Source organism: Triticum aestivum, chromosome 3D (genome assembly GCF_018294505.1).
Source record: "Triticum aestivum cultivar Chinese Spring chromosome 3D, IWGSC CS RefSeq v2.1, whole genome shotgun sequence".
In the NCBI taxonomy this organism is placed as follows: Eukaryota; Viridiplantae; Streptophyta; class Magnoliopsida; order Poales; family Poaceae; genus Triticum; species Triticum aestivum.
Genome location: NC_057802.1, coordinates 73,911,076 through 73,924,629, shown reverse-complemented (window position 1 = coordinate 73,924,629; position 13,554 = coordinate 73,911,076). Strand labels below are relative to the sequence as shown.

General features: G+C 42.7%; 1 long non-coding RNA gene across 1 annotated transcript; it reads right to left on the bottom strand.

The window, feature by feature from the left end:
• Window positions 1-230: 230 nt before the first annotated feature.
• Window positions 231-3,932, bottom strand: LOC123077514 (uncharacterized). The gene is made up of 2 exons (XR_006436672.1): window positions 3,339-3,932; window positions 231-1,649 (listed from the first exon to the last, which is right to left on the bottom strand). It is a non-coding gene; the product is annotated as an uncharacterized lncRNA (long non-coding RNA).
• Between the last annotated feature and the right edge of the window lie 9,622 nt (window positions 3,933-13,554).

Below are 13,554 nucleotides of genomic sequence, written 5' to 3'. Positions count from 1 at the left end.
TTGCCAGACCCTCCCCAGGTGGCTCGCACAGGCATGAATCCTATGGAGCTTTAGCAGCGACCCATAGAGGCAGGTACTGGATGGATTCCCCCGAGCTATCCAATGCATGTCCTTTTTTCTCCATAGCTATTTTGTTCTTTAATTAGTCCTCTAGAACCTACAGCAGTTCATGAAGCACCAAGTTTTCTTTCTTTTCAATCTGATGTTAAATCTTACATGAAAGCAGTACATGCATCCGAGAAGAAACTATTGTATCATTACTACTTGAAGCACCATGTTTTCTTTCTTTTCAATCTGATGTTAAATCTTACATGAAAGCAGTACATGCATCCGAGAAGAAACTATTGTATCATTACTACTAGATTAGAGCACAGATGGACATCTACATAAACAAAATATTTACATCCGTTGCATCAAATACATAGGGAGCTATCTTCGGCTTAGATATTTACTAGAAAGAAAGATGTCCTTCAAGATTCGCTCAGGAATTCCTGCTCCACCGATGGACCTAAACTTCCTCGAGAGAACCCTAGCGGTTCTCCTCCAAGATGTCCTGAATTTTGAAGCTCTGTCTACAAAGCGCCGGCCTGGAACAGACGTACGCCATGAACTGCATGGCCTCCATGAGGGACTGAAAACCGACTTCTCCCTTCGCAACGAAGCAGGACTCCTCGACGCGGATGTTGGACCTGACGAGCAGTCGCAGGTGTTGGACCTGATAGATCAGCAAAAAAGAACTGGGATGCCCTAGAGCGTTCACCATCTCCATTGGAATTGGGGTTGCACTATGTAGCATTAGTCCTTTTCATGAACCCCCTTTGCTCTAATTAGTAGCACATATATAAGTTCATATTTGCGTTGCCGCCCAACTAACAAGTTTAAGCTCAATTAGGCAAGGCACTTACTTTTACTTCCACTTACCAATATTGTGCTTGTAGAACATTGTACGTGATATTGAGGATTGTCCGATCAACTTCAGCCAGCAATGACACAATGTACATCATTACTTCCGTCTAGCGAAAACACCACCTCGAGCAGGTACCATCTTCTGCACGAAATCAAGCCACCTCCAGAAGGATCCATATTGGAAAACAGGTTCTAATAGTTTACCAATAGTATACTGCAAGCATGTTCTTTATAAATCATACTGGAAATCCAAGGAACAAAAGTCATGAATGAAGCAAAAAAGATTACAGAGAACAAACTTCTCAATAATCAGGTATTTCACTTCTCATCTTCTACATGTGTTAAATAATTGTTGTTATTTTATGAATTTCCAAAAACTGTATGCAAATGTATTCGAAAAGAAAGTATGTCCATATGTAATTACATTAGAAGATGATTCAAATAAAGACTATGAAGAAACTTCACACATGTTAAAATACTTTAAAAGAGTGCATGAAAGAACACTTTACACATGTCAAAACTTTACATTTCCAATTTAAGAAAAACAATTGGCCTATTTTATATTCCAAACTATATGGTATAGTATCTTACCTTGCAGGCGGGACAGGACGAAAAACAAGACCATTATAGCATTGACAGTATCAGTGACGAGGTACTCTCATCAAAGAAAGAAAGTTCATATTTTCAAATGTTTGAACGGACATGCACTAGCACCTTGGTGCTACAATGCCCCATATGCATCCCTGAACAAATTAATTTTTTATTAAAGCTAGCCTAGCAAGGAAATTATGTTACTGACATTCAAATTTTAAGATGATTAGGAAAGCACCTGGAAGGAACACAAGATAGAACAAGGCAGAGCAAGTGCTAAACTACAAACTTAATCCCCTTGATTGTACTTATACAAATATATTCTAGATACTCTAAATACTTTGTACTCCCTTCGTTCACAAATATAAGATGTTCTAACTTTTTTGTGAATCGGATGTATATAGACATGCTTTAGTGTGTTTGTTCACTCATTTCAGTCCATATGTAGTCCATATTGAATATCCAAAACATCCTATATTTGTGAACGGAGGGATTAGTAATTTGCATTGGCATACAATTGTGTTTACTTTGAGTCCATGAGAACATGGATTTAACTTATTATGTGTGCATGCAGACAAATCCACTTTGGAGACTATGAATGTTTAGTCGTGCTCATCTTAATATTTAATTATGCAAATTCTATTGATATTACATCTTCCTTTCTCATATGTACTTAGATTGTTTTTAGCATCACAAGGAATTGATAAAGGAGGCTTTTGTTTATAATGACAATAGAATCGAAAAGGAGGTTACTTAGTTTGTTATGTAGATCCGTAACATGTCTGGTCCGCATAATCATTCCTGAAAATCAGCAGGTCCTTATGATAGATGTGTGCCTCTCTAACACGCATTTTCACCTTTTGACATTCATATTCAATAAATGATTACAAATATGAGGCATCCACGGACTATAGGATTATTGGAATCTGCATTGTACCGCAAGACTAAATGGCCGAGATAGCAAATCTTGGTAGTGCTTTACGCATATTGTGCTTCAACACATCAGACATGGAGAGCGAAAAACGATTTCACTCAACTAATTAGAAATTATCAATTTTGTAGTCTAAGGTACCATCATCAATTATCTCTATGAATTTACTACAAAAGAGTTGTCCCTGCTCTTAGGGCAAGTGCATGTATACACTCATCAATACAAAACAAATGATTTGTTTAGGCATAAAAATTATTAAAAAGAGCATGTGCCACTACTTGCATACATATGAACTAGATGGGTGTGGACTTGAACGTACGCTGGGCAGAGGCCATCTCCTTCGCAGTGAACTAGATGGATTTTAACAGCCTTTTATATAACCAGAAGTACATGGATATGATGTACTACTCCGCATAAGCATTGGAAACATGCATCAGCATTTGATGGAAATAGTTCAATAATACCAAACATCGACACTATATATCATTTGATACTTCAAGCCTATTCCATAGGACAATCATCCAATGGTGAGAGCATCCGAGCATCATTCTATATTATATTGCAATTAGACCTAATTTTACTATTCACTTATTAAAATCACAAATACACTAATTACTTCCTTAATTTTGTGAATATTAATGGGCGTACGGGCCAGACCACCACCAATTTCAATCCCAAGCCCGGAAAAAGTGGAAAGGACATAAACTAATTAACATTTTGCCTTAAGCTGTGTTACGCGTCCACAACTTACTATAATCATTTTGTAGATGGACAAGAAGTCAATCTGGATGAAAATCAACAACAACCAGTATGCAGGATAGTAACATTTGTCACTAGCAAGCAGTACCTTAAAGCATATTGGCTCAATCGTACGAAGACAAAAGAAAAGAGAGAAGAGAGATGGGGGGACCTGTAGGTGGAAGAATGCAATGCCGAAGCCGGGCTGCCGCTGTTGAGGACGAAGACGATACGTCGGAGTGCCTCGCTTGGGGACAGCATTGACGCCTACGGCTCGGCGCTTGGGGACGGACAACACCCCCAAGATCCCAAAATCGTGCAGGAGCTAAAGGGAACGAGATCCACTACTTCATCGCCTCCATGGACACATACTGGGAAGGAACCGTCGACTTCGACGACCTCACATCCTCCATCACGCAGCTGCTATTAGGGCCCTGCTCCCATTGACCGGCCTGGGAGATCGACGAGGCACACGGGGATCCAAACCAAGCGCCGTCCCCGGCATGAGGTGCGTGCAGGTAAGGACGAGGAGGTTGAAAACTGAGGGGGGACTTGGGGGTCATCCTCAAATGCGGTGGATCCAAGATGGCTCAGCCATTTCCATGGCTGGGAGCTCCAAGAAGACAAAGAAAACTCAACCATTTCCATGGCTGGGAGTTTCGAGAAGATAAAGAAAGAGAGAAGAAAAATGAAGGTTCATGTTGGTTGGGACCCCTGAAGCCACAATACGTGCTAATACTATAGTGCTGTGGATGGGCATGGTTTCGAGAAAACTTTGCTGAACTCTCAAAAAAAGAGAAAACTTTGCTTAGTTGAGAAGATGACCCAACGCCGGCCCTGCTTCCGGTGTAGTATGTGTTATAATTTTTTTCCGACAAATAGTACTACGTGTTATAATTTAACTCAATCAGTGTCCATGAAAGAAAGAAAAATACTACCCGTTGGTGCTCCCGGGAGCGCGCGCCCCTGCACGCAAAAGAATATTTAAAAGTGTGAAAAAATTCCAAACAAAATTTTTGGTGTATATATCTGGACATTATATGTGTGCACGTCAAGTTTCGGATAAACCCGACATTTTTTATGGCTTGTGTAAAAAGGACAAAAGGATGTCTTGAGAAAAATATTTTTTAACACCGGATTTTGTCTTTTTCGCAAGCGACACACAAGTTGTCGGTTTTTCGCGAAACAACTTTGTGAGCATGTACAATATTGAGATGTATGCGTCAAGTTTTTTTGGATTTTTTTATAATTCAAAATATGTTTAAAACACATTTTCAAAACCAGGAGCACGTGCTCCCATGTGCCAAAACGCCACTCTCACGAACCATTTTAATGAATATATAGTATATAAATTCTCTTTTACTTAATATACCAAATTCAATAAAAAATGTTCAAACATAACTGGCGAAAATTAGAGGCACACACATGAGTCTCTAATCTTCTTGGCCCTATAACAAATTAATATAGCAAATCTTACACAACATTAGCAAATATATGTAGAGAAAATGATAAAAATATAAATTGCACAGTAGGAAAATTGTGATTGCAAAAGACTCATACTTTTGAGTGTGATCAAATTTGATTCAAATCATCTTTACATAAAACAAAAAGTATTATCCCAATAAAACTTTATAAAATTCTAGCCCGCACATGGGGCGGGCCACTTTACTAGTTCTCCTAATGATGTGATCCCGTTAATCAAATGATAACTCATGTCTATGGCTAGGAAACATAACCATCTTTGATCAACGAGCTAGTCAAGTAGAGGCATACTAGTGACACTCTGTTTGTCTATGTATTCACACAAGTATTATGTTTCCGGTTAATACAATTCTAGCATGAATAATAAACATTTATCATGATATAAGGAAATAAATAATAACTTTATTATTGCCTCTAGGGCATATTTCCTTCAGTCTCCCACTTGCACTAGAGTCAATAATCTAGATTACACAGTAATGATTCTAACACCCATGGAGCCTTGGTGCTGATCATGTTTTGCTCGTGGAAGAGGCTTAGTCAATGGGTCTGCAACATTCAGATCCATATGTATCTTGCAAATTTCTATGTCTCCCACCTGGACTTGATCCCGGATGGAGTTGAAGCGTCTCTTGATGTGCTTGGTTCTCTTGTGAAATCTGGATTCCTTTGCCAAGGCAATTGCACCAGTATTGTCACAAAAGATTTTCATTGGACCCGATGCACTAGGTATGACACCTAGATCGGATATGAACTCCTTCATCCAGACTCCTTCATTTGCTGCTTCCGAAGCAGCTATGTACTCCGCTTCACACGTAGATCCCGCCACGACGTTTTGTTTAGAACTGCACCAACTTACAGCTCTACCGTTCAATCTAAATACGTATCCGGTTTGCGATTTAGAATCGTCCGGATCAGTGTCAAAGCTTGCATCGACGTAACCATTTACGACTAGCTCCTTGTCACCTCCATAAACGAGAAACATATCCTTAGTCCTTTTCAGGTATTTCAGGATGTTCTTGACCGCTGTCCAGTGATCCACTCCTGGATTACTTTGGTACCTCCCTGCTAAACTTATAGCAAGGCACACATCAGGTCTGGTACACAGCATTGCATACATGATAAAGCCTATGGCTGAAGCATAGGGAACATCTTTCATCTTCTCTCTATCTTCTGTAGTGGTCGGGCATTGAGTCTTACTCAACTTCACACCTTGTAACACAGGCAAAAAACCTTTCTTTGCTTGATCAATTTTGAACTTCTTCAAAACTTTGTCAAGGTATGTGCTTTCTGAAAGTCCAATTAAGCATCTTGATCTATCTCTATAGATCTTGATGCCCAATATATAAGCAACTTCACCGAGGTCCTTCATTGAAAAACTCTTATTCGAGTATCCCTTTATGCTATCCAGAAATTCTATATCATTTCCAATCAGCAATATGTCATCCACATATAATATCAGAAATGCTACAGAGCTCCCACTCACTTTCTTGTAAATACAGGCTTCTCCAAAAGTCCGTATAAAACCATATGCTTTGATCACACTATCAAAGCGTTTATTCCAACTCCGAGAGGCTTGCACCGGTCCATAAATGGATCGCTGGAGCTTGCACACTTTGTTAGCTCCCTTTGGATCGACAAAACCTTCCGGCTGCATCATATACAACTCTTCTTCCATAAATCCATTCAGGAATGCAGTTTTGACATCCATTTGCTAAATTTCATAATCATAAAATGCGGCAATTTCTAACATGATTCGGACAGACTTAAGCATCGCTACGGGTGAGAAAGTCTCATCATAGTCAATCCCTTGAACTTGTCGAAAACCTTTTGCAACAAGTCAAGCTTTATAGACAGTAACATTACCGTCAGCGTCAGTCTTCTTCTTGAAGATCCATTTATTCTCAATGGCTTGCCGATCATCGGGCAAGTCAACCAAAGTCCACACTTTGTTTTCATACATGGATCCCATCTCAGATTTCATGGCCTCAAGCCATTTTGCGGAATCTGGGCTCACCATTGCTTCTTCATAGTTCGTAGGTTCGTCATGGTCTAGTAACATAACCTCCAGAACAGGATTACCGTACCACTCTGGTTGACCTACGAGGTTCAGTAACAACTTGATCTGAAGTTTCATGATCATCATCATTAACTTCCTCACTAATTGGTGTAGGTGTGACAGGAACCGGCTTCTGTGATGAACTACTTTCCAATAAGGGAGCAGGTACAGTTACCTCATCAAGTCTACTTTCCACCCACTCACTTCTTTCGAGAGAAACTACTTCTCTAGAAAGGATCCAAATTTAGCAACAAAAGTCTTGCCTTCAGATCTGTGATAGAAGGTGTACCCAACAGTTTCCTTTGGGTATCCTATGAAGACACATTTCTCCGATTTGGGTTCGAGCTTATCAGGTTGAAGCTTTTTCACATAAGCATCGCAGCCCCAAACTTTAAGAAACTACAACTTTGGTTTTTTTGCCAAACCACAGTTCATAAGGCGTCGTCTAAACGGATTTCGATGGTGCCCTATTTAACGTGAATGCAGCCGTCTCTAAAGCATAACCCCAAAACGATAGCGGTAAATCAGTAAGAGACATCATAGATCGCACCATATCTAGTAAAGTACGATTACGACGTTCAGACACACCATTACGCTGTGGTGTTCCGGGTGGCGTGAGTTGCGAAACTATTCCGCATTGTTTCAAATGAAGACCAAACTCGTAACTCAAATATTCTCCTCCACGATCAGATCGTAGAAACTTTATTTTCTTGTTACGATGATTTTCAACTTCACTATGAAATTCTTTGAACTTTTCAAATGTTTCAGACTTATGTTTCATTAAGTAGATATACCCATATCTTCTTAAATCATCTGTGAAGGTGAGAAAATAACGATACCCGCCGCGAGCCTCAACATTCATCAAACCACATACATCTGTATGTATGATTTCCAACAAATCTGTTGCTCGCTCCATAGTTACGGAGAACGGCGTTTTAGCCATCTTGCCCATGAGGCACGGTTCGCAAGTACCAAGTGATTCATAATCAAGTGGTTCCAAAAGTCCATCAGTATGGAGTTTCTTCATGTGCTTTACACCAATATGACCTAAACGGCAGTGCCACAAATAAGTTGCACTATCATTATCAACTCTGCATCTTTTGGCTTCAATATTATGAATATGTGTATCACTACTATCGAGATTCAATAAAAATGGACCACTCTTCAAGGGTGCATGACCATAAAAGATATTACTCATATAAATAGAACAACCATTATTCTCTGATTTAAATGAATAACCGTCTCGCATCAAACAAGATCCAGATATAATGTTCATGCTCAACGCTGGCACCAAATAACAATTATTTAGGTCTAAAACTAATCCCGAAGGTAGATGTAGAGGTAGCGTGCCGACCGCGATCACATCGACTTTGGAACCATTTCCCACGCGCATCGTCACCTCGTCCTTAGCCAATCTCCGCTTAATCCGTAGTCCCTATTTTGAGTTGCAAATATTAGCAACAGAACCAGTATCAAATACCCAGGTGCTACTGCGATCATTAGTAAGGTACAGATCAATAACATGTATATCACATATACCTTTGTTCACCTTGCCATCCTTCTTATCCGCCAAATACTTGGGGCAGTTCCGCTTCCAGTGACCAGTCTGTTTGCAGTAGAAGCACTCAGTCTCAGGCTTAGGTCCAGACTTGGGTTTCTTCTCCTGAGCACCAAACTTGTTTGCTGTTCTTCTTGAAGTTCCCCTTCTTCTTTCCTTTGCCCTTTTTCTTGAAACTGGTGGTCTTGTTGACCATCAACACTTGATGCTCCTTCTTGATTTCTACCTCCACAGCCTTTAGCATTGCGAAGAGCTCGGGAATCGTCTTATCCGTCCCTTGCATGTTATAGTTCATCACGAAGCTCTTGTAGCTTGGTGGCAGTGATTGAAGAATTATGTCAATGAAGCTATCATCCGGAAGATTAACTCCCAGTTGAATCAAGTGATTGTTATACCCAGACATTCTGAGTATATGCTCACTGACAGAACTATTCTCCTCCATCGTACAGCTGTAGAACTTATTGGAGACTTCATATCTCTCAATCCGGGCATTTGCTTGAAACATTAACTTCAACTCCTGGAACATCTCATATGCTCCATGACATTCAAAACGTCGTTGAAGTCCCGGTTCTAAGCCGTAAAGCATGGCACACTGAACTATCGAGTAGTCATCAGCTTTGCTCTGCCAGACGTTCATAACATTTGGTGTTGCTCCTGCAGCAGGTCTGGCACCTAGCGATGCTTCCAGGACGTAATTCTTCTGTGCAGCAATGAGGATAATCCTCAAGTTACGGACCCAGTCCGTGTATTTGCTACCATCATCTTTCAACTTTGCTTTCTCAAGGAACGCATTAAAATTCAACGGAACAACATCACGGGCCATCTATCTACAATCAACATAGACAAGCAAAATACTATCAGGTACTAAGTTCATGATAAATTTAAGTTCAATTAATCATATTACTTAAGAACTCCCACTTAGATAGACATCCCTCTAATCCTCTAAGTGATCACGTGATCCAAATCAACTAAACCATGTCCGATCATCACGTGATATGGAGTTAGTTTCAATGGTGAACATCACTATGTTGATCATATCTACTATATGATTCACGCTCGACCTTTCGGTCTCAGTGTTCCGAGGCCATATCTGCATATGCTAGGCTCGTCAAGTTTAACCTGAGTATTCCGCGTGTGCAACTGTTTTGCACCCGTTGTATTTGAACGTAGAGCCTATCACACCCGATCATCACGTGGTGTCTCAGCACGAAGAACTTTCGCAACGGTGCATACTCAGGGAGAACATTTATACCTTGATAATTTAGTGAGAGATCATCTTATAATGCTACCGTCAATCAAAGCAAGATAAGATGCATAAAAGATAAACATCACATGCAATCAATATAAGTGATATGATATGGCCATCATCATCTTGTGCTTGTGATCTCCATCTCCGAAGCACCGTCATGATCACCATCGTCACCGGCGCGACACCTTGATCTCCATCGTAGCATCATTGTCGTCTCGCCAACTTATGCTTCTACGACTATCGCTACCGCTTAATGATAAAGTAAAGCGTTACAGGGCGTTTGCATTGCATACAATAAAGCGACAACCATATGGCTCCTGCCAGCTGCGGATAACTCGGTTACAAAACATGATCATCTCATACAATAAAATATAGCATCATGCCTTGACCATATCACATCACAACATGCCCTGCAAAAACAAGTTAGACGTCCTCTACTTTGTTGTTGCAAGTTTTACGTGGCTGCTACGGGCTGAGCAAGAACCGTTCTTACCTACGCATCAAAACCACAACGATAGTTTGTCAAGTTAGTGCTGTTTTAACCTTCTCAAGGACCGGGCGTAGCCACACTCGGTTCAACTAAAGTTGGAGAAACTGACACCCGCCAGCCACCTTTGTGCAAAGCACGTCGGTAGAACCAGTCTCGCGTAAGCGTACACGTAATGTCGGTCCGGGCCGCTTCATCCAACAATACCGCCGAACCAAAGTATGACATGCTGGTAAGCAGTATGACTTATATCGCCCACAACTCACTTGTGTTCTACTCGTGCATATAACATCTACGCATAAAACCTGGCTCGGATGCCACTGTTGGGGAACGTAGTAATTTCAAAAAAATTCCTACGCACACACAGGATCATGGTGATGCATAGCAACGAGAGGGGAGAGTGTTGTCCACGTACCCTCGTAGAACGAAAGCGGAAGTGTTAGCACAACACGTTCAGCTCGATGACGTCCCTCGAACTCCGATCCAGCCGAGCTTTGAGGGAGAGTTCCGTCAGCACGACGGCGTGGTGACGATGATGATGTTCTACCGACGCAAGGCTTCGCCTAAGCACCGCTACGATATTATCGAGGTGGATTATGGTGGAGGGGGGCACCGCACATGGCTAAGAGATCAAGAGATCAATTGTTCTGTCTAGAGGTGCCCCCCTGCCCCCGTATATAAAGGAGCAAGGATGGAGAGGCGGCCGGCCAGGAGGAGGCGCGCCAGGGAGGAGTCCTACTCCCACCGGGAGTAGGACTCCCTCCTTTCCTAGTTGGAGTAGGAGAAGGGGGAAGGTGGAGGGAGAGAGGAAGGAAAGGGGGGCGCCGCCCCCCTCCTTGTCCAATTCAGACTAGAGGGGGAGGGGGGCGCGGCCTGCCCTGGCCGCCCCTCCTCTTCTCCACTAAGGCCCATCTTGGCCCATTAATCCCCCGGGGGGTTCCGGTAACCCCCGGTACTCTTGTAAAATCCCGATTTCACCCGGAACACTTCCGATATCCAAATATAGGCTTTCAATATATTAATCTTTATGTCTCGACCATTTCGAGACTCCTCGTCATGTCCGTGATCACATCCGGGACTCCGAACTATCTTCGGTACATCAAAACACATAAACTCATAATATAACCGTCATCGAACTTTAAGCGTGCGTACCCTACGGGTTCGAGAACTATGTAGACATGACCGAGACACGTCTCCGGTCAATAACCAATAGCGGAACTTGGATGCTCATATTGGCTCCTACATATTCTACGAAGATCTTTATCTGTCAAACCGCATAACAACATACTGAAGGAAATATGCCCTAGAGGCAATAATAAAGTATTATTTATTTCCTTATATCATGATAAATGTTTATTATTCATGCTAGAATTGTATTAACCGGAAACATAATACATGTGTGAATACATAGACAAACAGAGTGTCACTAGTATGCCTGTACTTGACTAGCTCGTTAATCAAAGATGGTTATGTTTCCTAGCCATAGACATGAGTTGTCATTTGATTAACGGGATCACCTCATTAGGAGAATGACGTGATTGACTTGACCCATTCCGTTAGCTTAGCACCCGATCGTTTAGTATGTTGCTATTGCTTTCTTCATGACTTATACATGTTCCTATGACTATGAGATTATGCAACTCCCGTTTACCGGAGGAACACTTTGTGTGCTACCAAACGTCACAACGTAACTGGGTGATTATAAAGGTGCTCTACAGGTGTCTCCAAAGGTACTTGTTGGGTTGGCGTATTTCGAGATTAGGATTTGTCACTCCGATTGTCGGAGAGGTATCTCTGGGCCCACTCGGTAATGCACATCACTATAAGCCTTGCAAGCATTGTGACTAATGAGTTAGTTGCGGGATGATGTATTACGGAACGAGTAAAGAGACTTGCCGGTAACGAGATTGAACTAGGTATCGAGATACCGACGATCGAATCTCGGGCAAGTAACATACCGATGACAAAGGGAACAACGTATGTTGTTATGCGGTCTGACCGATAAAGATCTTCGTAGAATATGTGGGAGCCAATATGGGCATCCAGGTCCCGCTATTGGTTATTGACCGGAGAGGTGTCTCGGTCATGTCTACATAGTTCTCGAACCCAAAGGGTCCGCACGCTTAAAGTTACGATGACAGTTATATTATGAGTTTATGTGATTTGATGTACCGAAGGTTGTTCGGAGTCCCGGATGTGATCACGGACATGACGAGGAGTCTCGAAATGGTCGAGACGTAAAGATTGATATATTGGACGACTATATTCGGACACCGGAAGTGTTCCGGAGAAGTTTCGGATTAAACCGGAGTGCCGGAGGGTTACCGGAACCCCCCGGGGAAGTATTGGGCCTTGGTGGGCCTTGAGGGGAGAGAGAGGGCAGCAGCCAGGAGGTGGCGCGCCCCCTCCCAAGGGGAGTCCTAGTTGGACTAGGAGAGGGGGGCGCAGCCCCTTTCCCTCTCCCTCTCCCTCTCCTCTCCCTCTTTCCTTCCCCCCTTCTTTCCTAGTAGGACTAGGAAAGGGGAGTCCTACTCCTACTAGGAGGAGGACTCCCCCTCTCTCCTTGGCGCGCCTAGGGCAGCCGGCCTCCCCCTTGCTCCTTTATATACGGGGGCAGGGGGGCACCTAAGGACACACTTTGATATACGATATTTTAGCCGTGTGCGGTGCCCCCCTCCACCAGATTACACCTCGATAATACCGTCGCGGAGCTTAGGCGAAGCCCTGCGTCGGTGGAACATCATCATCGTCACCACACCGTCGTGCTGACGAAACTCTCCCTCAACACTCGGCTGGATCGGAGTTCGAGGGACGTCATCGAGCTGAACGTGTGTAGAACTTGGAGGTGCCGTACGTTCGGTACTTGATCGGTCGGATCGTGAAGACGTACGACTACATCAACCGCGTTGTGATAACGCTTCCGCTGTCGGTCTACGAGGGTACGTGGACAACACTCTCCCCTCTCGTTGCTATGCATGACCATGATCTTGCGTGTGCGTAGGAATTTTTTGAAATTACTACGTTCCACAACAGTGGTATCAGAGCCTGGTTTTATGCGTTGATGCTATGCACGAGTAGAACACAAGTGAGTTGTGGGCGATATAAGTCATACTGCTTACCAGCATGTCATACTTTGGTTCAGCGGTATTGTGAGATGAAGCGGCCCGGACCGACATTACGCGTACGCTTACGCGAGACTGGTTTCACCGTTCGGAGCACTCGTTGCTTAAAGGTGACTGGCGGGTGTCTGTCTCTCTCACTTTAGTTGAACCGAGTGTGGCTACGCCCGGTCCTTGCGAAGGTTAAAACAGCACCAACTTGACAAACTATCGTTGTGGTTTTGATGCGTAGGTAAGAACGGTTCTTGCTAAGCCCGTAGCAGCCACGTAAAACATGCAACAACAAAGTAGAGGACGTCTAACTTGTTTTTGCAGGGCATGTTGTGATGTGATATGGTCAAGACATGATGTGATATAATGTGTTGTATGAGATGATCATGTTTTGTAACCGAGTTATCGGCAACTGGCAGGAGCCATATGGTTGTCGCTTTATTGTA